The 23,231-nt window shown below is 49.3% G+C and overlaps 2 long non-coding RNA genes across 3 annotated transcripts; one reads left to right on the top strand and one right to left on the bottom strand.

Annotated features, from left to right (window-relative positions):
- Positions 1-428: 428 nt before the first annotated feature.
- LOC147599749 (uncharacterized) lies at positions 429-3,546 on the top strand. Of its 2 annotated transcripts, none has more exons than XR_015259407.1 (3): positions 429-641; positions 2,702-2,818; positions 3,011-3,546. It is a non-coding gene; the product is annotated as an uncharacterized LOC147599749 (long non-coding RNA). The 2 variants fall into 2 exon arrangements; XR_015259408.1 differs by having other exon boundaries at positions 2,897-3,546.
- Positions 3,547-6,864: 3,318 nt separating this feature from the next.
- On the bottom strand, positions 6,865-22,704 carry LOC147599748 (uncharacterized). The gene is made up of 6 exons (XR_015259352.1): positions 22,107-22,704; positions 21,050-21,107; positions 16,740-16,964; positions 15,983-16,127; positions 14,234-14,423; positions 6,865-10,974 (listed from the first exon to the last, which is right to left on the bottom strand). It is a non-coding gene; the product is annotated as an uncharacterized LOC147599748 (long non-coding RNA).
- Between the last annotated feature and the right edge of the window lie 527 nt (positions 22,705-23,231).

Raw genomic sequence — 23,231 nt, 5'->3', positions numbered from 1 at the left:
AAAGCAGCCTTCCTCTTCCTCCGCAGATCCACCCGCGGATGGACCGGCAGCGCAGGCATCTCCATGGTTACCGCTCGGCACAGGCTCCGGCTGGGTGCTCCGGCAGCACCCAGAGCTCGGCCGGGCTCGGGGAGCCGGGCGGGAGCGGGCGGGAGGGCGTGGAAGGACGGAGTCACACTCGGCGACGGCCATGGCGTGGAGCCCCATCAGGGACGGCGCTGGGCAGAGCCATGGCCTCAGCGCCTGGCAAGGTGAGATGGGCAAGGCCAGGGGGGCTGTGGCGCTGGCGTCGCACCTGCCCGTGGTGACAGGACACGCGTCCAAAGCTGTCCTGCCCCACAGCGACATGCGGCCCCTCTGCACGCTCAGGCGCTGCTCGCAGTAGCTGCGGGCTCGCTCATGCCTGCTTTAAGTAAGTGGGTGATATTGTCTCTGCACCGGCTAAATATATAAGCCTTGCGCCGCGCGGTGAGTAACGCTTGGCAACGAGCCGCGGCAAAGCAGCACGCGGCCGGGCTCCGAGAAAGCTGCCAACGCGGTGCGACGGGGTGGAAGAAGATGAGATAAAAAACACCGAACACCCGAAACTGCTGCTCGTCGCATCCCGGAAAGACACGTGGCAGAAAGGGCAGCGCGCACGGGTAAGGCAGCATCGCGGCGCAGCGGCAGCCGGTGCGGGAGCGGGTCTGGAGGGAGGCCCGTCTCTGCGCGGGCAGCACGTGGGCTGTGTGGGGAGGGCTCCGCACGCCCCTTCGCATTCGCAGGGAGGCCTCAGGTCTGGGGGTTCGGTGTCGTGCTGCCGGCCACGCGGCACTGTCCCCGCCGGCTGCCATGTACCCCAATCCCGCTTGCCCCACGGGAGCTCGGCCATCCTGCCCGCACCCTGCCCGCCACGCTGTCGTTGTGCAGGGGCGCGGGCCACAGTGCCCACAGCCTCACACCCGTGGCCGACGCAGTTTCTCTTGTGAGAAACTCTTTGTCACTGGCGAACTGACGCCCAAAAAGCGCCCTTCCCTCTGCCGGCCTCCTGACGTTTACCGGGAAATCTGCAGCACGCGAGGGTTCGGTGGCCTTGGCTTGAGAGCGTTAAGGAAAATCCCCAGACTTTCGAAGTTCCCTGTTCGCCCTTGGAGCAGCAGCTGCTCCCAGCCCGGGTGGGACAGTTCCCTCGTGGAACTGTGCTCGGGCCTGGGGTGCGCTTGCCCAAAATGCCCCACTGGTGAGGGGCTCCCGCCCTCGACCCCTCCCAAGCGGGCACTCACGGCGACCCGGAGCTGAAGGCAGAGCTCTGCCCCCCTCCACGCTGCCCCCTGGGCCCCACGCGTGGAGCGGTGGCCCCCCTCTGCAGCCTCAGCCGCAGGGGTGGCACAGTGGTCCCTCCCATTCAGCCCCACGCGTGGCGTGGCGGTCCCTCCACCCTCCATTCCCACATGTGGGGCGGCAGTCCGTGTCCCTCCGCAGTCCCACGCATGGTGGTCTGTGTCCCCTTCCAGCCCCACACGTGGCACGGCAGTCCATGTCCCCTCCTTCATCCCCACGCGTGGAGCAGCAGTCTCTCCCTCCATCCCCACGTGTGGCAGCCCACGTTCCCCCCGAGCCCCATGCTCGATTGTCCTTGTCCCCCCTAGTCCCACACGTGGCGGTCCGTGCCCCCCAGCCCCACGCGCGGTGGTCGGTGTCCCCCCCAGCCCCACGCGCAGCAATCCATGTCCCCCCCAGCCCCACGCGCGGCGGTCCGTGCCCCCCAGCTCCATGCGCAGCGGTCCGGGTGTCCCCCAGCCCCACGCGCGGCAGTCCATGTCCCCCAGCCCCACGCGCGGTGGTCGGTGTCCCCCTCCAGCCCCACACGCGGCGGTCCGTGTCCCCCCCAGCCCCACGCGCGCGGTCCGTGTCCCCCCCAGCCCCATGCGCAGCGGTCCGTGTCCCCCCCAGCCCCACGCGCGCGGTCCGTGTCCCCCCCAGCCCCATGCGCAGCGGTCCGTGTCCCCCCCAGCCCCACGCGCGCGGTCCGTGTCCCCCCCAGCCCCATGCGCAGCGGTCCGTGTCCCCCCCAGCCCCACGCGCGGCGGTCCGTGTCCCCCCCAGCCCCACGCGCGCGGTCCGTGTCCCCCCCAGCCCCACGCGCGGCGCCCGTGCCCCGCGGCCCCGCGCTCCCCGCACGCGCGGCGCTAGGTGGCGGCAGCGGCGCCCGGTAGGGAGAGGAACCGCGGGGAAGGGCGGCAGCGAGGGATGGGGGGGGTGCACGCGTGGGGCCCCCCGCGCGGCGGGACAAGCGGCGGTGGGGCTGGGGAGATGCGGGGCGGCGGGGTCCGCTCGGGGGGTGCCCCTGGCCGGGCTCCCGGCCCTGGGGGTTCGGGGGTGCCGGGGTGATCGGGGCGGCGTGCGCTCTGGGCAGCGTGGGCTGTGGCACGGCGTGGGCTGCGGGGTGGCGTGGGCTGCGGGAAGTCTCCCCCAGCACCATCCGTGTGGGTCAGGATCTGGGGGCCTCTTCACCCCCCCGGGTTTCGGTGCGAGGAGCCTTTGCGGCCACTGCCCAGCGCCCGGAGGAGCCGCTGCCGGTCCGCGCTGGCCCCTGTGCGGCTCGGCCGATGGCCTGTCCATTACGCCTCGCGTGGGACGGAGCGGCGCTGGCCCAGCACCTCACCTAGGAAAACACGGCCGCCTTTTAAAAATCCCACCGGCGGCGGGAGGGGCCTCCCAGTGTTCCAGGCTGCGTTGCCCTGCCTCATCCTTGCGCCCCGCCACGCCGGAGCTGGGGCCGCTGGATCGCGGATCGGTTCTGGCCAGCACAGAGAGAGCTGGAACTGGCGCGCTTCTGGTAGGTGGTCCTGAGTTGGAGTCCAATTACCCTAATTATCCTTCTGCTGAACTAAAGAGACCATGCCCTTGCGTACAGAGAGCTGAACCTCGTTTAAAGCTGGACCTTGGTTTTTGACTCACTGACTTCCAGCCCTGAACGAAGAGCAACGGTGGCTTTGTGGAGCCCTGTTGTCTTTGTCTTTAAATACAGCTGAACCCAGAACCAGTCCCACGCCCAGCCCAACTCGGAGAGAGGCAGAGATGTGCCCAATAAACTTAAATATGCCCGGAGCGTTGCAGTGCTGAAAATACCCAGCTGTCAGCGCTGACCCACCGAGAGCATCCCGCCCGGTACCCACAGCACCGCGAGGCCATGCCGCCGCCATCGCTGAACGTGATGCCGCTTCTGGGCGGCGTGCGGTTGCCTTGGAGATAAAGGGTTAAAACCAAAGCAGCGGCAGATGCATCGATAAGGCGGCATTAGGCCGTACTACCCAGTGCTTAAAACTCTCCCAGGACTCAAATTTCAAAATTTGGGGTTACTCGGTGGAAGCCAGTGGGATCGCAATGGTTTCCACCAGCTGCTGACCCAGTCCTTGAATTCTTGCTTTGTCCTCATCATGGGGATATTGCTGGACCTGGGCCAAAATGACCGATTCCCATCAAACTCCCTGGTTTTTATAGCACAGACCAAGGCAGGTGTGAAAAGCGGTGGCAGTGCCGGTGTGAATGAGACAACGCTCTGTGCATGTGTGCCGCGTCCTTCTGTGAGCGTCCACTGGCGTGAGGGCGGAGGGGAGCCGCTCCCAAATCCCCTCGTTGGCCCCGTGGCCTGCGCTGCGTCCATCCCGTAGCTTTGGCTACGCTCAACTGTCATCCTGCCGCAGTGGTTGGAAAGTTCCAGGCACCAACCTGACTCCTTTTGTCCCTTGTCAGGCTGGGAGAACTGATTTTACAGCAGACAAGACTGTAAACCAGAGCAGCAAAGGGTGCTCGAGAGCTCCCGGCGGGCTGTGGAGCCTCGGTGTTCCTGTTGTCCGGCCTGGGAGGAGGCAGCGGCCGGAATTGCAGTGGCACATGTCAGACGGGACCTTCCCTGCTCCAAACCATCGGGGCTGGGGGAGCCATGACACCAAACCTCAGCCTGCCTTTGGCCTTGCCGCCCCGTCCCCAGATATCCCCGAAATATCTGTGACCGCGCAGGGGCTGATCGGCACAGAATTTGCCCCATGCAAGAAAGTCAAACTAAAGCTGGGCTGGATGTGTAAGCCATTCACCAAAGCTAATGAGAGTCTTTTTCCAGCAAAGTAAAGTTTAGCTCCACATGACTGAGCGATCCCAGGAGTGCAAGGACAAGGCAGCACAAAACCAAACATTTCTCAGGGGCAGATGGCTGCTGTGCCGCTTGCAGTGCCGACGCTGCGAATACGGAATGAAGTACTGTCTGTGTCCTTGCCTATATTTCTGGCCTCTTCCTGTAGCCAAATCAAAGCCTGAAATTGATGGTCACCCAGCCCTTCACAGGCTGAGGGTAAGGCAACCCCGCTGACTCCAGTCAGAGAAAAGATTAAAGGAAAAAGCCCAAAGTTGGAGAAAAAAAGCCCAAAGGTGGTTCAGGTAGGCTGACGGTGCTCCAAACGCTGGCTTTTCCCCCTGCGATCCGGAGCAGCTCAGTGCCGGTGGCCTCCTGCCGTGTCACCCATCGGCTCCCCATGGAACGGCGCTGCGTCCCAGTGCCTGCGCAAGCGCCAGGCGCGCGCATCTCGGGCTTCCGATCCCCAAAGCACCAACTCAAAGGTGCTTAAGTAGCCACTTAATTAGGAAATTTCAGTACGTTTATACTGGCTCAGTCCGTGCACTCTCGTTTTTTATTCTATAGACATGTCTACATGAATTTAGCACCACTTTGAAACACGAGCTTTCAGATTTCTGTCACAATTATTTAGGAAGCAGGAGACCCACACTGGTGTCTGCGGGCCACATCCCTGGCCCACCCCGGCCAATGGTGGGGCTCCACCACCCTCGGCCAGCACCCGGCGCTCCATCGCTGGGGTCCTGGTGCAGCCGTCGTCGGCCCCGGCAGGGAATTCTGCTCTCCCAGCTGTGCCACGTCACTGGTTTTCCTGTCTGACATCCACAGCATCCTGGAGCTGGGACCTCACAGAGGCCAGGGTTGATGTGTTGCCTTTAATCACACCTCAGGCATTTAACAAGCCCATGAAAACTGTAGGGAAACGGGTTTTTAAAGGGAATTTAATACAGATGAAATGCAAAGAACAAGCCAGGAACAAAGTGCCGCACGTGGAGAGTCAGGAGAACTGCTGCGAAAGACAAGCCCCGCGTCGCTCCCAGAGCGGAGGTGACCGGAGGGGAAAGGCCGGAGCCGTTACGCAGGCAGTGACCCCGGCCCGGCTCTGCGGCACGGGCACAAACCCATCGGCTCAGCGGGGAGCACCGAGGAGTCGAATTCCTTAGCACAACAGTGCGTGACTCTGGAGCCTTTATGCTTTTGGAGGAAATCACCTGGATTTATTAATTGCTTAAGAAAATAGTGTTACCTCTAGCTTATTTTCCTAATAATTGGGTTTTTTTTTCAGTTTGCTTCTGTAATAATTAATCAAAGCACTGCCTTCTTAATAGAGTGCAAAAAAGTCCCACCCCAGTTATCCATCCTACAGCAGCAAAGTGGCATTTGCTCTCTTAAGCAGGAAATGAGCAATTAAAAAGGCAGCAGGAGGTTATTTTTTATTTCCCTCTCTCTAGAATAACAAACATATCTGAGTGTGTGCTCTGCCTGCTGATTACTCGGACAACTGGACGTGAGGCAAGCAGACCTTAAACGTGATGGCAATAGATGTGTCAATTACAATTTGAAAAATTACATTAGCTTCAAAATAACTAGGTTTATGTATTCTCCAGAAGCACAGGGTAAGCAAAAACCTTTTAAATTAATCAATAAGAAGTAAAATAAATTAATTTTCCCAGACTACTTCAACATGAAGGGATGCAGCAGGGCACACACATACAACCGATCACTGAGCGAGGCTGAAGTCAACAGCTGTTAATACTCAGGGTTCATCTTATTAATTCCAACTTCCTCAAAATCGCTGTCGAAGACACCAAGGCTGATAGCATTTGGCTTGTGAAGGACGTCGGCACGATGGAGGCTGGCTGCACTAGAAATAACAAGTGCTTGGCAGTGCCTTTTGAAGGGTGCGTGCTTAATCTAGGGAATGAACCTCCAGAAAAAAGTCATGCCCCAAATAACAGTTCCCTGCTGCACCAGTGCTGTCTGGCCTTACACGTGTTGGGTTCATCGAGCCCTCCAGCTCCGAGGGCACCCCCGCCACCTCTTCGGTGAAGCTCCTGCAGTGCCCTGACCCCTGGAGCACCACAGAGCATCCCGGGCCAGGACATCCCGCGCTGAGTGAAACAACACTCAAATGTCAGCCCAAAAATCCATTCATGGGATGTAACAAATCCAACTACCCTTCAGCTGGGCTTTGGACACCAGTTCTGTTCCTGCTCAGGCTGCCGCAGCTGGAAACCTCGTGGGTGTCCCTCACCACGGCGCTTACCCTGCACTCGGCTCAGCCTGAGCTGCGGCCCTGCCGAGTGACGAGGAGGGAGGGGGAAAAGCCTGTCAAACAGGATTATTCATGAAAAAAAATGGCTAAGTGGCTTTAAAATTGCAACCTGTCACTGCCTTCTGCAAGTCATTTAGGAAGAGCTGGCAACTAGAGTAACAATTTCATCAGGAAGAGAAAACCTACGGAGGAAAGAAAGGGGGGTGTGGGGGAGACGACCTGGCTGCCGGCAGAAATGGTGCTGCTGTGCTCAGGTCCCAGCGGTCCTGACCAGGCGGGGTGAGGATGATGCCTGCAGTTCCCAGAAACGGAATAGCAAAAGACACAGAGAAGAGAAAATTTTATGTATGTATTTAATAAGGAATATATACATTCTATTACATATAGAATTATATAGAATAGAATATAAATTTCTATTACAGATGCAAATATATAATCTATAAGATGCTGAAATATAGCTAATATTTGCATACGTAAATATCTAATACCCTGGTATATATTTTTACATACATATATATGCACATACATATAACTTCCTTGAACTCAGTTTCTCCCCGTGATGGCAGAAATAATGAAGCTCCATTCCTCTTTGCCTCCCTTGCCACCCCAAAGACCACTTGCAGGCAGCTTTAGGAGATTCCCAAAATCTCCCGAGACAGCTAACTGAAGATAAACAGCTTAATTCTCCAGCGTTCAGCTCCTTCCCTAGCCTCTCCAAACCCAAAAACCCGCCCCAGGAAGCGAGGGCAGAGCTGTCCCCGCCGGAGGGAATTTTGCCCCCACCTAAGCCTGTGTCTGGCAGCCTGAGTGCCGTCGCCCCCACGCTGGGGAGGTGGCATTCCCAAACTACTCCGGGTCCCAGACGCTGACACTAAAATAAGCTAGAATATTTGTAAAACTCTTAGGGTGTCTTAAAACATGCACGACGGGGAAAAGATGATGCTAGAGCAGAAAGAATATGGACATACTGGCAGTTCCATGCTGGACAGGAAAATAAAGTGAGGACTCCTGTTGTTTCCAAAGGTGACATGGAAGCGGTGACACCTGTGAAGGCCCACTTTTACCTTCTCCTTCCATAAGCTCTTCCAAAGAAAGAAACAGCAGCAGTGCCGATGCTCTTACAGAATACAGTTGGAATATTTTTACCCTAGCCAATGCAGATAGGAACTTTTACCTTCTGAAATTTATGAGCTTCAGGCAATTTGAAAGGTTTCCCTCTTGGCCATGGCAAGGCTTTCTTGCACTAAATGAGAAGAAAAAGATGCTATCCTTCTGTATTAAAAGTAAAAAAAACTTGTATTAGAAAATGAGAGAGAATGACTGTACCTACTGTTCAGAGGAGGCATGAAAAGCTCTTAACATGTCGCAGACCTTCCCAGGTTAGAATTAAAGAATAGCATGGACAAGCTCTACAAAACCCCAATCCAAGCATGACACAGGTCTCCTATCTAGACTGATAAAATTTGGAAGTCTTTAATCACAGATCAGCATGACTCAGGCTGAGCTGGAAGGCAGGGCAGCACAGGACCCCTCACCGTTCGGCAGAGACATGTCCCCTCATCCGTGTCTGAAGAGCAAGTTTTGGTGGCTCCAGAAGCTGCTGGTAGGGCTGGAAGCCCTGCTGCGGGTCCTGCTGGTGTCCTAGGACTGCAGGAGCAAAAATATCTTCTTCTCCTCTGTGCGATTGCTTAAAAGATTATATTTATTTAATGATGTGACCTGGCAATGAGAACATGAACTGGGAACAGAAACGAGAATGTGAGCAGACCCAGTGACTGAATGCCAACACTTCTAGCCTGTGTTCTTCAGGACATGGTTTAGTGGATGTGGTGGTGTTAGGCTGATGGTTGGACTTGACGATCTTGGAGGTCTCTTCCAACCTTAAAGATTCTATGTTTCTATGATTTTTCTACCCCCTGCATCGCGATCTGCGGGAGAAAGCCAGGATCTCTCCACAGAACGCTGCTGGAGTAACCAGGGTTTAGCCGCACATATCAGATTACAGGATACTGGTCCTGAACTAGTCTTGAACCAGTGATCTAATCCCATTACCCATCTGTGAGTCATTCAGCCCCACCAGGGGCTTTGCAAGAATTTCGTATTTAATGAAAACACACAGTAAGGGCATAGTGTGTTTGCAATACGCTCATCATCTCCGCAGATGTGCTGATGAAATCTTACAAGTCTCAGACCTCTCTTGCTCAAATTAAAGATGTAAGAAAAGCATAAATGGCTTAAGCTGTTGGTCCTCCACTAGACTTGGTCCTAACTTTGAATACTCTCCAGGCAAATTGGTGCTGAGAGGTAGGGCTTGGCTCAAGCAGTGGTATCTGACCGGACTTCCTCGTAGCTTCGAGAGATCTACAGGGGAAACATGAAACAGGAAAGCCAAAGAGAAAACACATTCTTCAGGAAATAACCAGTACCAGAAGCTAGTCTTACAGCTCTCTGAGTGAAGCCTCATGGATTTTGTCCCAAAAAAATGGAGGAGAACCCATTCTGCTAGTCTATGTATTGCAGTAATTTCCTCCTTGAGCTCAAACTGTCATCTTCTGAAGTGCAAATGTCCCAGAGCACCGCAACCCAGTCTCTTGAGATACTCAGTTCAGAGAGAGAAATCTTCTGCTGTTACAAATTTCCAGATGAATCAGCTTTAGAACCCATCAGGCAATTACGTTATCGCAATCGCCTGTTTCTCACCGGTCAGTGCTGTGCTGAGGCCACGCTCCGTCACAGCCCTCCACGGCAGTTTTTCCATCTCTCCCCTCCACAGGCGTTCTGCAGGTATTTTTGTTGGGTTCTAGTTCGCACCGTGCAAACTTGCATCTTGCTAGTCTCAGCCCTTAATCTGATTTTATTTCGCGCGTGCAAAGAGCACGGTGTTAGGCCCTAACAACTCTGGTATCGTCAAAAGTAGGAAAGGAAAACAAAACCAGAAGCTACTGGCGCAGTCTCACTTTGACCGCATGTCAGAAAAAAATTCTGTCAGCAGTTTGGCTTCCGTAGCGTCGTTGGTGCAGCGATGTACCCATCGCACCTCCTCGTGCCTTCATTCCGTACACGGCAGGGCCGGACGAGCTCACGATTTACTATTCAACTGGAAGTGGCCACTTTGACTTCTCGTTCTGTACTAGGAGCTAAGCGGACAGTGTGTCCTCTGTCCTCTGAAACGCGGCCTTTGTCATTAATCCCATTCAAATGTATGCCTCAGCTGCTCTCCCCAGTTCTCCCCCGTGAACTATGAAGCTGCAGTGGTTATCTGCTGAATTAAGTAGTTCGACTAAAAGAATCACACATATTGTTTCCAGCCAACGGACACTATGAATAGGTTTTATGTAAAATTACTGGGAATGCATAAGCCATTTTGCCAAATGTTATGGAATTTCTGATTCCAAACCCTGCGTGAAATGTAATTTATGTGCAGATACTGACAACTGAATCGTACTCGGCATTTATATAGTGCCTTACACACGCAAGAGGTTAATGAAGCGATAGATTTCCCGATGCTGAAGAAGCGCCCTTACAAGAGGCGCAGTGTGTGAGGGGAGCAGGGCTCCTGTCAGTCCCTAAATACCCTGCAGAATTTCCCTGTGCTCTGGGTCCAGTTATTGGCACAGCTGCAACATTCCATGGCTTTTTACATAGGGCAAGCAGGAGTAGGAACAGTGGTTTGGTCTTTATCGACACTAAACTTTACTTGTCAATGTTACTTTTGCTACTAATTTGTTATTTTAAAAATGAAGCAATTGCAGCAAGGACACAGCCTGTCTGTTGGTAGACTCATGGTACATCCCCAAAAAAGATAACACTACACTTCACTGGGGTTTGTTAACATTCCAGATGACTTTTACTCCTTTTTCACAATCTGTTCTTTCATATTTGAGGACGTGCAAAGAAGCAGCTCTGAGAAACCCTCTTCACCCCCAAACCCCAGCCCGCGAGCCCCAGGCAATGACCATATTGCTTGTGGCAGCATTTATGTTCATGCGTTTCTTCATACAGCTTTTATTGTCACATCGGTGAAAAACGTCTCTGGATTCAGAGACAACTTCAGAGCATGCAGCTTTTCTCTCTCCAGGAACTACCATCAATTCCCTTAAAATATTCCTTCACAGGTACAGTCTGAGTACAGCCCACACTGTTAAAAACATTAAATGCCCTTTGTCTCTGTAGTGATAGGAAGATCAGGAATTTGAGAGCGCTACCTAACTTTTACTTAAAAGACTTCTCTTTTAAATGTCTTACATGGGCCAACCTTGCCTTCAGACAAGCCCCCTTGCTCCGGAGCCTCAGCCCCGCCCTTCGGAGGAACGGGAGAGCGCAGATGCACCGGCAATGCCGTCTCACAGCACCAGTCCATTTAACTGCGGGACTTCTCAAGCGCCTCAGATACTGTGACTACAACTGTGAGATAGTACAGTAATAGTCACTACATAACAGTAAAGTTCCTAATATCCGGGTATTTCTTGTTGGAGCCTCTGCTCTTTCTCATGTGAAGCAAAACCCAGGGCATATTTTCTGTGGAGCACATACAGATGATGACTTTGATTCCGTGTTCAGCACTCCCCTTCTAACACAGCTTGTTTTTCTGAGATCACAGGTTTTTTAAGCGTTTGGTTTAAAAAAAAGAAAAGAGAGAAGTTAATTATATATAATTATAACTTCTATAATGTTTTTACTGATGATGGAATAAATGGCTGTGTTACATATAAAAGAAGAGAATTAGCTTTTAACAAATTTGCCATTTGGGCAGCATTTTTTTAATCATTCAGACCAGTGCTGTTTATCACTAAAACATCAAACCCGCTGTTGTCTTCCCTGGCGGTGCCTTCTCTCTGCAGACATGCGAGTGGCAGCAAAGATGCAAGGAATTTGCCCCAACTTCTGCCGTTCTCCACAAATCCAGCTAAAAGTAAAGCCAGGTCTTTGCACCAATTTGGTAACAGCGTCTAGCCATCTTTCATCAGCGCCAGCGGGGAGCAGACTGAGTTTAAATGCAATTGACTTGTTAATAGCTGTCGATCTTCCCATGACTGAGCGTGATAACCACATGCTGAGAACCAAGGCAGATCTCCGTGTAAAGGTATGGCTGTCCAGAGCCACAGGGTACGTGTTCATCCGTGCGCTGGGATACTCTCACCACATTTGTCGCGCAGAGGCAGCTGGCTGCGTTGCCGTGGTGGTTCCCAACCCCTACAGCTCCAGGCTGTATCCTCCTCCCGAGACGGGATGCCAGGTTTGGTTCTTGGTGACATTACACAGTACGGCAGACAGCCACTTTGTGCTGTTGATGTTTAAGTCATGGGGTTTTGTTGTTGTTGTTACTGGTTAATTCTCTTTATTGGTCAGAAAAATCATAAGATACGGCTGTAGCTAGCCTGAGTCAGCACCACACCTTACCAAATGTCCCAGGTGTTACGTGCTCTCCGTTTCCCTCCACTCCCTGGAGTCCCAGAAGTGGCTTTCAGCCCCACACAGGAGGCATGACTCATGCTTTCCGGCTGGTATTTATAGGACACTAACTGCAGCACCCTGGTACCGGCATGGCTGTGCTCGCACCAGGTATGAATCCGTCAGACAGAGAGCAAATACGGTTCGCGCGTGCTCAACGCTGGTGACTGTGCTCCCCGAAAGCTTTCGTCCTGCTGCTGCCCAGCCTTACCAAGCTGGCCAGCCAGGTCAGCCCCTTCCCCAAACGCCAGCTCCTCACCCCAGCCGGAGGGAAATGCCCAGACCAGCCACACGCAGAATAAGGATCGCAGGCCCTTCTGCTTCCAGTGAACTGAGAGTGAAACCAAATGGGAATTATTTTTTTTCACCCCTCCTCTGACAGTCTGCCACAGGAGTCCTTCCAGGGTAAGGGAAACCTTTCCATATCAGAGCCTTTAATCAGGCAGACTAAAAGGAGCTTTAACACCATTATTTGAAACAATGACAGTGCAGCACGAGCTCATGAAGCAGAGAACTAGCACATTCCGTCCAGATCCCAGCAATCATGAGACCCAGAACCCTCCTCCAAATGCTTCCCCAGGCTGCGCAGACCCCAAGCTGTTCTTGCTGTAGGTGCTACACACTACAGTGCCGGATGGTTTAGTTTAGAAAAATCAACAATAAAATACTATTTTTAATTGATCTGTCAGTGCAGCCATGAATGTCCCGCAGAGTTTACTTTCCGGTTCTCAGGAATGTATTTGTTTATATTTGCAGAAGGAGTCAATCTGATGTAAACTATGAAATATGTTGTTTACTGTACAAAGATACTGAGGCACTAGTTAACGATGCCATCACAACTGACTCTTACATGTATATTTGCATTAGTCAGTCACTTCAGTGTCAGCATACCTGGCTGAATACTACATCGCTTCATTAAGCAGTCTGTGAAAGCATCTAGAAGATAATAACCTGTTCAGAAACGTCTTACGCGAATGCAGACATAGATATGACCAAACCACTCTGCAATGTACACAGTTTCCATTTCTGTCCGAAGAAATGGCCATACATTGTAAGCGGGAGCCAGTGGATCTGATGGTTTTTTGACTGCAGAAAAGCTTTTCCCACACCCTGTTTCCCATAAGAAAACAGCGTTGTTATATTATTGTATTCAGAGTAGTTATCACTGGTCTGCCATAAAACTGGAGGTTATATCAAAGACTTGTAATGCAGTTTGTATTTGTATTGATGCCTTGAACATCAGGGAGTTCCAATGCAGAATTTGCTGCTGTTATCAAGTTGGCTGTCAGCACTCTGGAGAACAGAATTGGGATTTTAAGTGATAAACTGGATAACTGACAAACCTCTATGCCTTGTATCCCATCTTTAATGGTGTGTCTAGTTTTAGTTTTTAGTTTACCATTACACAAAAAGAATCTGCTCATAGGGTGAAGCAGCCTGCAGGCTTCACTAGTAGGGTGAAACCAAGCAAAAAATCCTGAACTACAGAGGAAAGCCGGAACTCCCTGACTATCCTGACATTTTGTTTTGCTTACAGTGTTAAGATGCCAGATCTGTTTCACTGATACCAAGAGATCCCCAAAGTTCACCTCTCCTTGAGCAATCGAGAACTGGCCAAAGTGAAGAGAAGCATTAGTAACCTGGAATAGACCCAGGACCACGTCTTGTTTGCTGTTTGCAAGCAGAATTCAATTCTGTCCTGGGGAACATGCTCTCTGTAAATAAAGTAACTTGTGTCTTTTTCCCCTGTACTATGGGCTGGCTCCTGACACCGCATTACCCTGCTCCCCACGACTCCCCGGTGAGGCACAACCCAGAGGTGAAGAACCATGGGATCAGTCTCTGTGAGCCTGCTGCAGCTCTCTCACCCTTGTTAAGTGATGGATTGCAAACAGAATCAATTGACATTTGAAGTAATTTTTAGTCTGGTCTTTCCGGTCTATTTTTCTCACATGACAGGACTAGTTTGGGGTATGTTTGGGGTGCACTTCGAGCAGTACAGTGCCAGCAACAGAGGCAGTTACACTGATAAACTGCCACTGCTACTCCTGCACTATCTTCTGACTGGGACTCCTTACAACAAAATAAAGCATGCAGAAATAGAACTATGCCTACATTCGGTGAGTGATAATATTTTATATTTACTGTTGCATTTGTGGACAGGGATATCAGAAAGACTTACAGCACCACAGCTCCAGAAGACTCAGAGCAGTGGGCCTCAGCAGTGGGGCGAGGAGTCTGCCTGCCAAGAGCCGGCTGGGGAACAAAGCCCTGAGGGAGCAGCCCGTGTCCTGACAGGGTGTGATGATAGCCAGCCTTCAAATAGATTTGCCAAGGGCTTGTGGTCACACCAGCATTCCTGACTGCCCTGGCTGACAATGTTGAACACGGCTTACCGATCAAGTAGGATCAACATCATTTTGTCTTATCTGTTCCTTCTCACGAGGTCATCTGTCAATACAACAGAGCCATCTGTGCTGAGACTTGGCCTGAAGTCAAGCTGGGTGGGGTTATCTGCTGAGGCCAGGTGTTGCAAGAGTTCGTTTGCTCCCACATTTGTGTTAATCTGCCCCAGCAGCCGAAGGCCTGGAAGATGAAACAGTACTTAGGCTGGTGACACAATCAGTGGTCAGCCACAACGATCCCTCCAACCTTGACCAGCCAGAAACAACCTAAGTGTAAGTAAGCTAAAAGCAGCAGCCCTTTAAAACAATCAGACAACACGGCGTTTTGTTAAAGCAGAGGACGTCAAGAGATCTGAAGGCTATTGAGGCTGCAAATAACTTACGTCAGCCTGAGCCTATCACGAGTCTTAGTTTTCTCTATCAAAAAAACCCTTATCTCCTTTGTTGATATGTTTACCCTAAAATTACTTCAAAATACTCAAATAGAAGGCTAGACACATGTAAAGAATAACAATATTTAAACTCAAATGTTTTCAATTAGCTAAGACATAGCAAAAGAACTCTGCTTGCTGACATTAGAAGTTTAGATACTATATAAAGAATAGCATAAGTTTCAGAGCTGAAACAATGCCACCCTTTCTAAAACCTTGTCTTAAGTATTCTTCTCAGATGACTGAAGAGTGAAATTATACAACTGGCATTGAGAAGGTTTTCACTGACCTGCCATGTGGTCAGCATCAAGGCTGCCAAATCTGGCACAGTTGTTTCATAAACTGCCATTGCCCATATGGCCACATAGCTTGCAGAGATTTGCTGACCTTGCAGACTGCCTGTGTATTACAAAATAAAGCTCAATCGAGCAGGCAGTTCCTCTTGTCTAGTTTAATTTCTTTTCTCTTGCAGTCTTAAAGACTCAGTCAGGGTGAGACTGAGGGATCTGTGGCTCACCTGTCTTCCTGAAGGGCCATACTGTAAATATGAGTTTGTACCAAGCGCCTAAAAATGGGTGCATTCTTTGTGAGCTTCTGCAAGTCTAGTAATATCATTGTTCCTGAAAAAGTCATGTGGGGACAGATTCAGATAGAGAGCAAAACATGCTTGTGTAGCAACTTTCTCTTGCGCAGCTCTTACCACAAGTACAAAACCAAAAGCAGGCGAAAGGCCTTGATGGTTACTCTGTACGTTTATTTGGATTTAAAGCTCCGACTGGTCATCGATTTCTGTGCGATCCTTGTTAAACCCGGAGACACAAACTGCACCTTGCCTTTTACAGCCATTGCTATCAGGGAAATGCTGCTTCAAGTCTCCTTCAGTATTAACCAATTTGGCTCAGGAGCCCAAAGGATAAAATATGGTAACACAGGACAGAGAACGACAAGTCAGTTGGCAAACCTGCATTGATCTGTCAGGTAAGATGTGAATTTATATAAATGTCCCTGGAGGCCGAATAAGTGAAGTTTTTTCCATAACTCAACTTGGCTTGTTGCAATCAATGTTCCTAACTTGGCATCTCCCCTTTGTAGCCGACATAAACGTTCACAGCACATAGTACAGTGGCAAAAAAAAAGGGAGAGTTTGTGTTTAAATGCATTCACTTTGCAAACATCTACTGTGATTTAAGGCTAGGCTTCCTCCATGTCTATTACAACTGAAGCTACAAGGAAGCTAGCAAAAAAAAAAGGAAGCTGTGGACAACCTCCTTGTAGTTCAGCACAAGCTTTAACTGAGAAAGGGCGTTACCTGGCTCGCTCCGCACTGAAGCGGCCTCAGGAGCTGCCATACAGCTCACGATGCAGGGAAAATTGCGGCTGCAGAAATTTTCAGCTGGGGATCACAAAGTCTTCAGGTGCTCCATCTGAATCCAGAAGCGGAGATATTGTCCACACTGGTTTTAAAATGCAGCAAGAGAAATAATGTCAGGAAACAGGAAGAGTTTGCTTTGAAAGACACATCATGATTACTTGAACTAGAAGCAAGCAAGCACTAGCAGCTATTAATTTCTTACTTACTATTAGGGTTAATCAAAATGTACCACAAAACACTGCTCAACAGAGAGAGATTTTGATTAAATTACATTCTAGGGGGAAATTCCATTCTGTCCACTGAAAACTATAAAAACCCCCCAATTTTAATGTGTTTTCACTGTGTTTAAATCGCTTTTTCTTGTTAGTGAATGGAATAAGTATTTTTCTTTCTCTTATTCTGGTACACAAGGGAAACAGGTCCACTTGCTTCACCCATCTACCGGCCCCCTGCTCATGCCAGTTCCACAATATCTACATCATGGCTAGGGACTCACTGGTTTGTGGGATACACCTATCACTTCGTAACATTAATGGGAATTACAGGCCATGAAAAAGGAATGGAATATAACTCTGGCTTTATGTAGGAGACTTCCTTCCATAGATGTACTCTCATTTGTAAAAACTAGAATGTGTTTCTCTCATTACTAGTTAGGGAAAATAATCTCCAGAACTGAATAACTAGCAATACTTACAATCACAATGTTACACCGCCAAACTGAGACAAAGGCAGACAGTTACAGTGATTCCTCACATGGAAGAAAAGAGCATAACCTGGTGAACTTCAAACATCGCTTTCTGCTTCATTAGGACTTCTGGAAATCTCCTGTCTCGCTTACGAAACACGATAACATCAGAGTTGAAAGTATTCATTCCTCACTGCCATTTCACAGAAGACGCTGTCAGACAAAGCTCTGCTCCTGGTCAGGAAAGGAGGAATTAAACAAATTAAAGAGTGAAACCTCTCAAAATTATAACTTTTAGCTGAATCTGAACACTACTGCCAGATGAGTTAGTACTGCAATGCAATATAATGCCATGGGTCAATGAAGAAAATACAATTTTCTACAAAAGGACTCTTGCTGCAGACAGGAAGTTTATTTTTTGAGTTACTCATCGGTTTCACTTCATGCTGGCGATACCATTTTCATTACCATACAATAGCACTGTTTCCTTGCAAGCGCTATCAAAACTGCATTTACGGTTCCAAGAGCTGTTTCACTACACCTACACACAACTTGACTGCTGCACACAGCAGCAGATAAGGGCTCTCTCTTTGTTTCGTATGCCTACCCAAAATCCTAATCTTCATCACCTTTTACATAAACTGCTGCTGCGGTAAACAGAAGGGGGTTGATAAGTAAGGAAGGAGATAGGAATAGACCTGAATTTTGACAATTATGCATATTTTGACTATAAACATCACCTCTATGAGCGGGACATAAATATGTCACTGAACACATTCTTTATAAAGTGGCATTACTACACCAATTAAAGTGAGTTGATAGGCAATAAGTTCTGGCAGTACAGGCTATTTTTTTCAGTAGTGATAAGATCTCTGGCAGGACTTTTGATGGACATAATGAACTTTTTCTTCTGTGTATGTGTCACTTTTTTTTTCTGTTTTATTTACACCCACCAGCAGCTGCTATTATTTCTTGAAAAACGAAACTTGGGTATGCTGCGTTAGAGAAATTTTTTGCAGATGAAAGCCACAGTAGGGCTCCATTTCCCAAAGACAAGCACACCAGACTTGCTAACACAGACAGGCAGGAAAAGGATGACTCTGCATAAATCAGTTCCTCCTCAGGAAGTAGCTGGCAAAGCTGGTTGAGTCAGGGGAGAAACCAGCTCAGACTACTACAAACACATCCAATTACAGCGTTAAGCAGTTCCTTTGGCCTGAGTCACTCAGCAATTTGTCTTATCAGTTTCTTTCTGATTATCTGGGTGTTGAGCAGATGGAATAGTTTCACTTACAATAAAACCAGCCTACCCATGGAATTACCTTAAATGTCTATCTCCTTTAACTCCCCACATAGATATTTTGATTCTAGAACAAGAACACCTTACACCATTGGATTAAGATAAATAGACATTAAGCAGTCTTGTTTCAGATACGAATTCACAAACAGAATTGCCAGGAATAACTCAAGGTGCAGACAAGTTAATTATTATATCTAAATACGGTTGAATGCCAGATTATTTTTATGAAGAATTTTGAAAGGTCTTTTCTCTCTTAAATATGAATGTTCTGTAACGTAGAACATAGAAAAACAAGTGCACTTTTATAAATAACAGAAATGTCCAGCTTTTTGCACAGGGTTCTGGGCAGAGCACGAGAGCAGAGTAATTTATTATTACAGCAATATATTTCATTACCTTCTGATCAGTGTTTAGGGTTACTGGTACGGGAAAGAGGAAGGATGAAGTAGGAGAAGTAAAGGTAGGAGAACAGAGATCTTCAACTCCCCATTGCCAGGGTGTGGACAGATTTTCAAAAGTAGTCAGCAGCTTCCTCTGTTATTCTTAAAAGGAGTTCATGCCCACCATGTAAATCTTTCTTGCTCATTTTTGGTTAATGCTTGCCAGCAAATTTTTAGGGGTGAGGACTGAGCCTGTCTCTTGCGCAGCACTGAGTGCACCACCACTGTTCAACAGGAGCCCCCCAGTTTAAATAAGGAAAACTAAAGTCTTTGAGAACGAGAGACACTGAATGTCAGTGCCAGTATTAATAGACACTATGGTGACAAATGTAACCAAACCCGCTCTTAGCTGCTACTAAAAGGGAGAGGAGGTCATACTGATCAAACATGCACACAAAATCTTAACAACACTATTGTTTATCAAGTGGTTATTAAAACTTGCAAATACTTTCAAATGCAAATACCTCAGGTTTTGTGCTCAGACGGTCATTTTCACCTTCTTCAAGCCTCACCAAAGGAACCCCAAACCAACCCACAATTATCCTGTTGGTGAATCCAAAATAGAGTTCTTTGTGTACCACTGAATTAAAAACTAATTCAGGCCCAGAAATCTTGCCCGATTTCATATATTTGAAATGAATAAACATTGAAAAATCTCTCCAGATCTGTCCAACGCCAGAAAAGCCTTAGTGCAACGCTGTGCTTTGAACTCTTAAAGACTATTTCATCTTCTTAGTTTCCCTCGGTAATTATTCTCCCTTTACCAGAGAACTGCTAATGCTGCTAATACTAATGTCGCACACTAACAGCGTGGGAGTGGCAGAACAGGGTCTCTTCCACAAACGATTCTGAACCTTCTCAGTTTAACTCTTTTATATTGGATTATGAGCCAGTTAAGTCATTAAAACGTAAGTGAATTGTAACATCTCTCTGTTACATCCAGGGAACACTCCCGACATTAGGAAGCGAAATGACTGCGTGTGGTATTCTCAGTCTTAGACCACAACTTCCCCTGGGATTTTCGCAGCAGCAGCGCTACATCAAGGCATTCTCGAAGCCTTTAGTTCTGCTGAAAATGAGGACCACCTCACCGTTCAGCTCTCTGCATCTGGCCCCAGTGGCCCGTAAGCAGTTAAGCAGAACCCACAAGAGAAGGGCCTGCTCTCACCACAGATCCGTTGCAGGGCTTACACCACGGACCTGAAAGCTGCTGCTGTACAACGGAGAGCAAAGAAGAGCATCAAGCCCATTAGTCACCACTGCCACAGAAGAAAGGAGGGGAAAAAGGTATATGGAACTGCATCTTCCTGTTGAAATGAAAGGTGTTACATAAATAAGTGTTATTAAATTATTACTAAAATCACTTTTATCTCATAAAACATGAACATCAAAATAAGACACTTAGTATTATTTGTAGCCTTAAAATCCCATTATCACCGTGCCTAGTTAGTACATGGCAGAGCACTGTGATCCCAGAAGAGCCTCTTTCACAGTCACAAGAGCTTCTCACGTACTAACAAAAATTATTTAAATGAGTAGTCACCAACAGAAGCCAGAGAAAATCTGAGTGAAGGCTATCACCTGTCTCCACTTCAGCTTTACAGAGTTCCAGATTTCTGACACAAGCACATTCACACACTCAGCTAATTCTGAGCATATTTTCAAAGTGTCTGTTTTAATCAAAGCCACGCATCTCCTACAGATTCTAGCTCTCTTTCATTTACAGAGCTCAGGCTTTCCAAAGTTCAGCAGCATACAAATGCTCCATGGGACATTTCTTGCACCTCAACCCACAACCGCTCACATCATTTTTGCTGTTCCACAGGTGTAGCACATTTTTTCTATAAAGCACTCCTCCTAAATAAGCTCAGTGGTACTTAATCAGATCTCGGCTATCCCTTGGCTAACACTGACCTTGGCAGGGAGTTAATCCCATAGCTGTAAGAGGTTTGGCTATGCTCTTTAAAGGAGTACCAGAGAGGCTGGTGAGAAGGTCCCTTCAGTAACACCAGAACACCTTTACCTATTTTTTATAGCGCTAAATCTTGTTGTGATCAGACACTGACAAACTTTCACGGTACTGAAATTCTGGATATCATAGGTGTTACTGATTTAAACCACACTTAAGATTAGTCTTTGCCTATAATAAGCAAAATCCTTAAAAAAGAAGCAACCCACTGCTTTACAGTTCTACAATGCTGATACTTGTACAGACAAAGATAACTATAATAGAAGAAGCTAATGACTTGATCTTTCTAAACCATGTAAAGAAATAATCTTAGCTTCTATGCATAGTTTTACCGATTTTCAGCCTTTTCAACTCGCAGGTCCCCTTAGCAGTCTGTAGCCATGCACAGAAAATTTATTTCTAACAAAACCAGACTTGCATCTTTTAGTTACTTCCCACAGACTCCTTGCTACTACTTCACAGACTCCAAATTCCTAAAAGCAGTACTGCAGACATTACCTAGAGCTGGCTGGTAACAAGAGAGATTAAATTAAATAGATGTAGTAGAGGACTGGGAGTTGAGAAATAATATTCCATACTTAAACTCAACAGCATAAAGATAATTTGTTACCTTGAACACGATAGATTTCCTTCTGTAGAAACAGCACCAATTAATGGCACAGCGTAGACTGAGAAAAATATAGAAAGTAATTTTATTCTGTCACTGAGAAAAAAACCCACACCACAATTCAACAGTGAATTGGGATTAAATAGACTGGATTTAAACCAACATCACAATTGCCTGGTCTTTATAAAATCGGCTACTGTTATGTTAGGGGAAAGCGCAACCTAAGTAATTCACATGTGGGTTTGCTGCAGAGGTGATGAAGGTAAACAAATCCACACTGTACCCAAAACCTTAAAGCTGCATAAGCAAAGTGTGTCAGCAGAACAAGAAAATAAAATATTTTTGCAGTGATACTGTAGTTTTTCAACCAATTTTTACAGCCATTTCGAAAGATGTATTTGCCAATACTTGCTGGCTGGTGATGGGTTTTGGCTGGCTTACACGAAGGTGGGAAGCGCGTGATGTGCTCGCTTGACCTCTGGAGTGCTCCTCGCAGGGGGATCAGAGGGACAGCTGAGAAACAGGAAGAGCTGGGGAAAGGACTTCAAAGCCTCATGGCGAGCTCCGTTATTTCGTTTCCAAACCCAACACCCATGCACATCTATGTACGAACTGAGCAGCCACTGAGAGGAAACTCATCCATGGAACACAAGGTTGTAAGTATTTGTAGAAGTTGTCATCACTTTTTCAAAAAACTGTAGTACTGCTCTGGAAAAAAAGATGGCCTACAGGCTCGTCACAAGCTAAAGGTAATGTGGTTACCTGCAGCTGACAAATTTTGCAGGTGAGTGAGAAGGCTGTGCAGGGGGAGGCCTGGCAGACCAGCGTCCCCGGCGGGGACCCCCGATGAACAGGTACAGAGCAAGCCTGCACTTACAAACTGAATACAGGGAGCGCCGGGTGTCAGATACGCGATATCGTTAACTAAGAACTGCTGTCCACCGCACAACATTTACACTCGTTGGGAGAGGCTTCATTTGCAAAGACTTACACAAGCAGCAGCAGAGGGGTTTAGTTTAAGCCCCTAAAGACAGGGGATCTCCAGTGATGCGGTACTCACCAGAGGATCAGCGGAATCGCAGGATGCGCCAGATGACCGCGGGAATGCCATACAGCTAGACCCGGCAGAGCGGATCCCCGCAGGGAGCTCTGGCAAAAATAATTTAAGTAGAATTTAGTGTTCAGAAAGAACAGAATGCTGCTTACAAAACTTATTTCAGTCTTTTGCCTTTGTCTACACAGCCTGTTTCCCCAAGTACTGTGTTTAAATCAGGTTTCTAAACAAGAAGGTGGGGTAGAAGGGACCCGCATGCCACAAGTACTTGAATGAATACTGAGAACAGTAAAGAACTGGGTAGGATATAAAAGCAAAGACTGGAGGGTGCCAAAATAACTGATGATATTTTCTTGAAAGGAATGTCTGATTGATAGGAAGTCCAAGGAACGACTTCTACAAACAGTGGCAAATAGCCAGTTCTCCTGAGTCAACACCGCCCGGCCGAACTGCTGTTCACAGGCCACGAAGCGCAAACACCAGCATCTGGCGATCGCCACATGTTCAGCCTGGAAGATCGGCCGCTCCCCCCTTCAGAGGGGTGGGGAAAACACAGAAGTTGGGGTCTCCTGGAGGGGCCTCCCAGCTCGGGGGGCTGCCCCAGCCGGGGCGGGAGGCCAGCAGCCCGGCCAGCCCCAGCCGCCTCTTCCCCGGAGCCTTTCCCCGGCGGGGAGCGGGCACCTCCGGCCTCCGGAGCCGGCCGGGCAGGGAAGCGCTGGGGAAAGCTGAGGGGGCTCCTCAGGGCTGCACAGGGGGAGCGGGCGCTGCCGGCAGCCCCGCCGCGGCGGGGAACCCGGCCCGGGCAGCGGCTCCCCGGGGGCCGCGCAGCGCCGAGGGCCCGCCGGCAGCCCGCTGTCCTCAGGGGCAGGAGGCGCCGCAGCAGCGCGGGCGAGGGGCGCCTCGTCCCTGGCGGGGGCCGATAGGGCGGGAGGGCCGGAGGGCAGGAGATAACCGGGCCGCGCCCTCCGCCGATAACGGGGACACAGTGCTGCTGGTCCCCGGCGCCCCTCTCCCATTCCCGTGCCGGGCACAGGACCCCGCCGCTCGCCTGCCCGCCAGGCCGGGGGCAGCGCGGCTCTGAGCCCGCCCCGCAGCCGAGGGGACCCCGCCGCTGCCCGTGGGCACGGCGCT

The sequence above is a fragment of the Chlamydotis macqueenii genome, chromosome 9 (genome assembly GCF_036417535.1).
Source record: "Chlamydotis macqueenii isolate bChlMac1 chromosome 9, bChlMac1.mat, whole genome shotgun sequence".
Lineage (NCBI taxonomy): Eukaryota > Metazoa > Chordata > Aves > Otidiformes > Otididae > Chlamydotis > Chlamydotis macqueenii.
The sequence above is the reverse complement of the archived record's forward strand: the minus strand, read 5'-3'. Positions and strand labels throughout refer to the sequence as shown.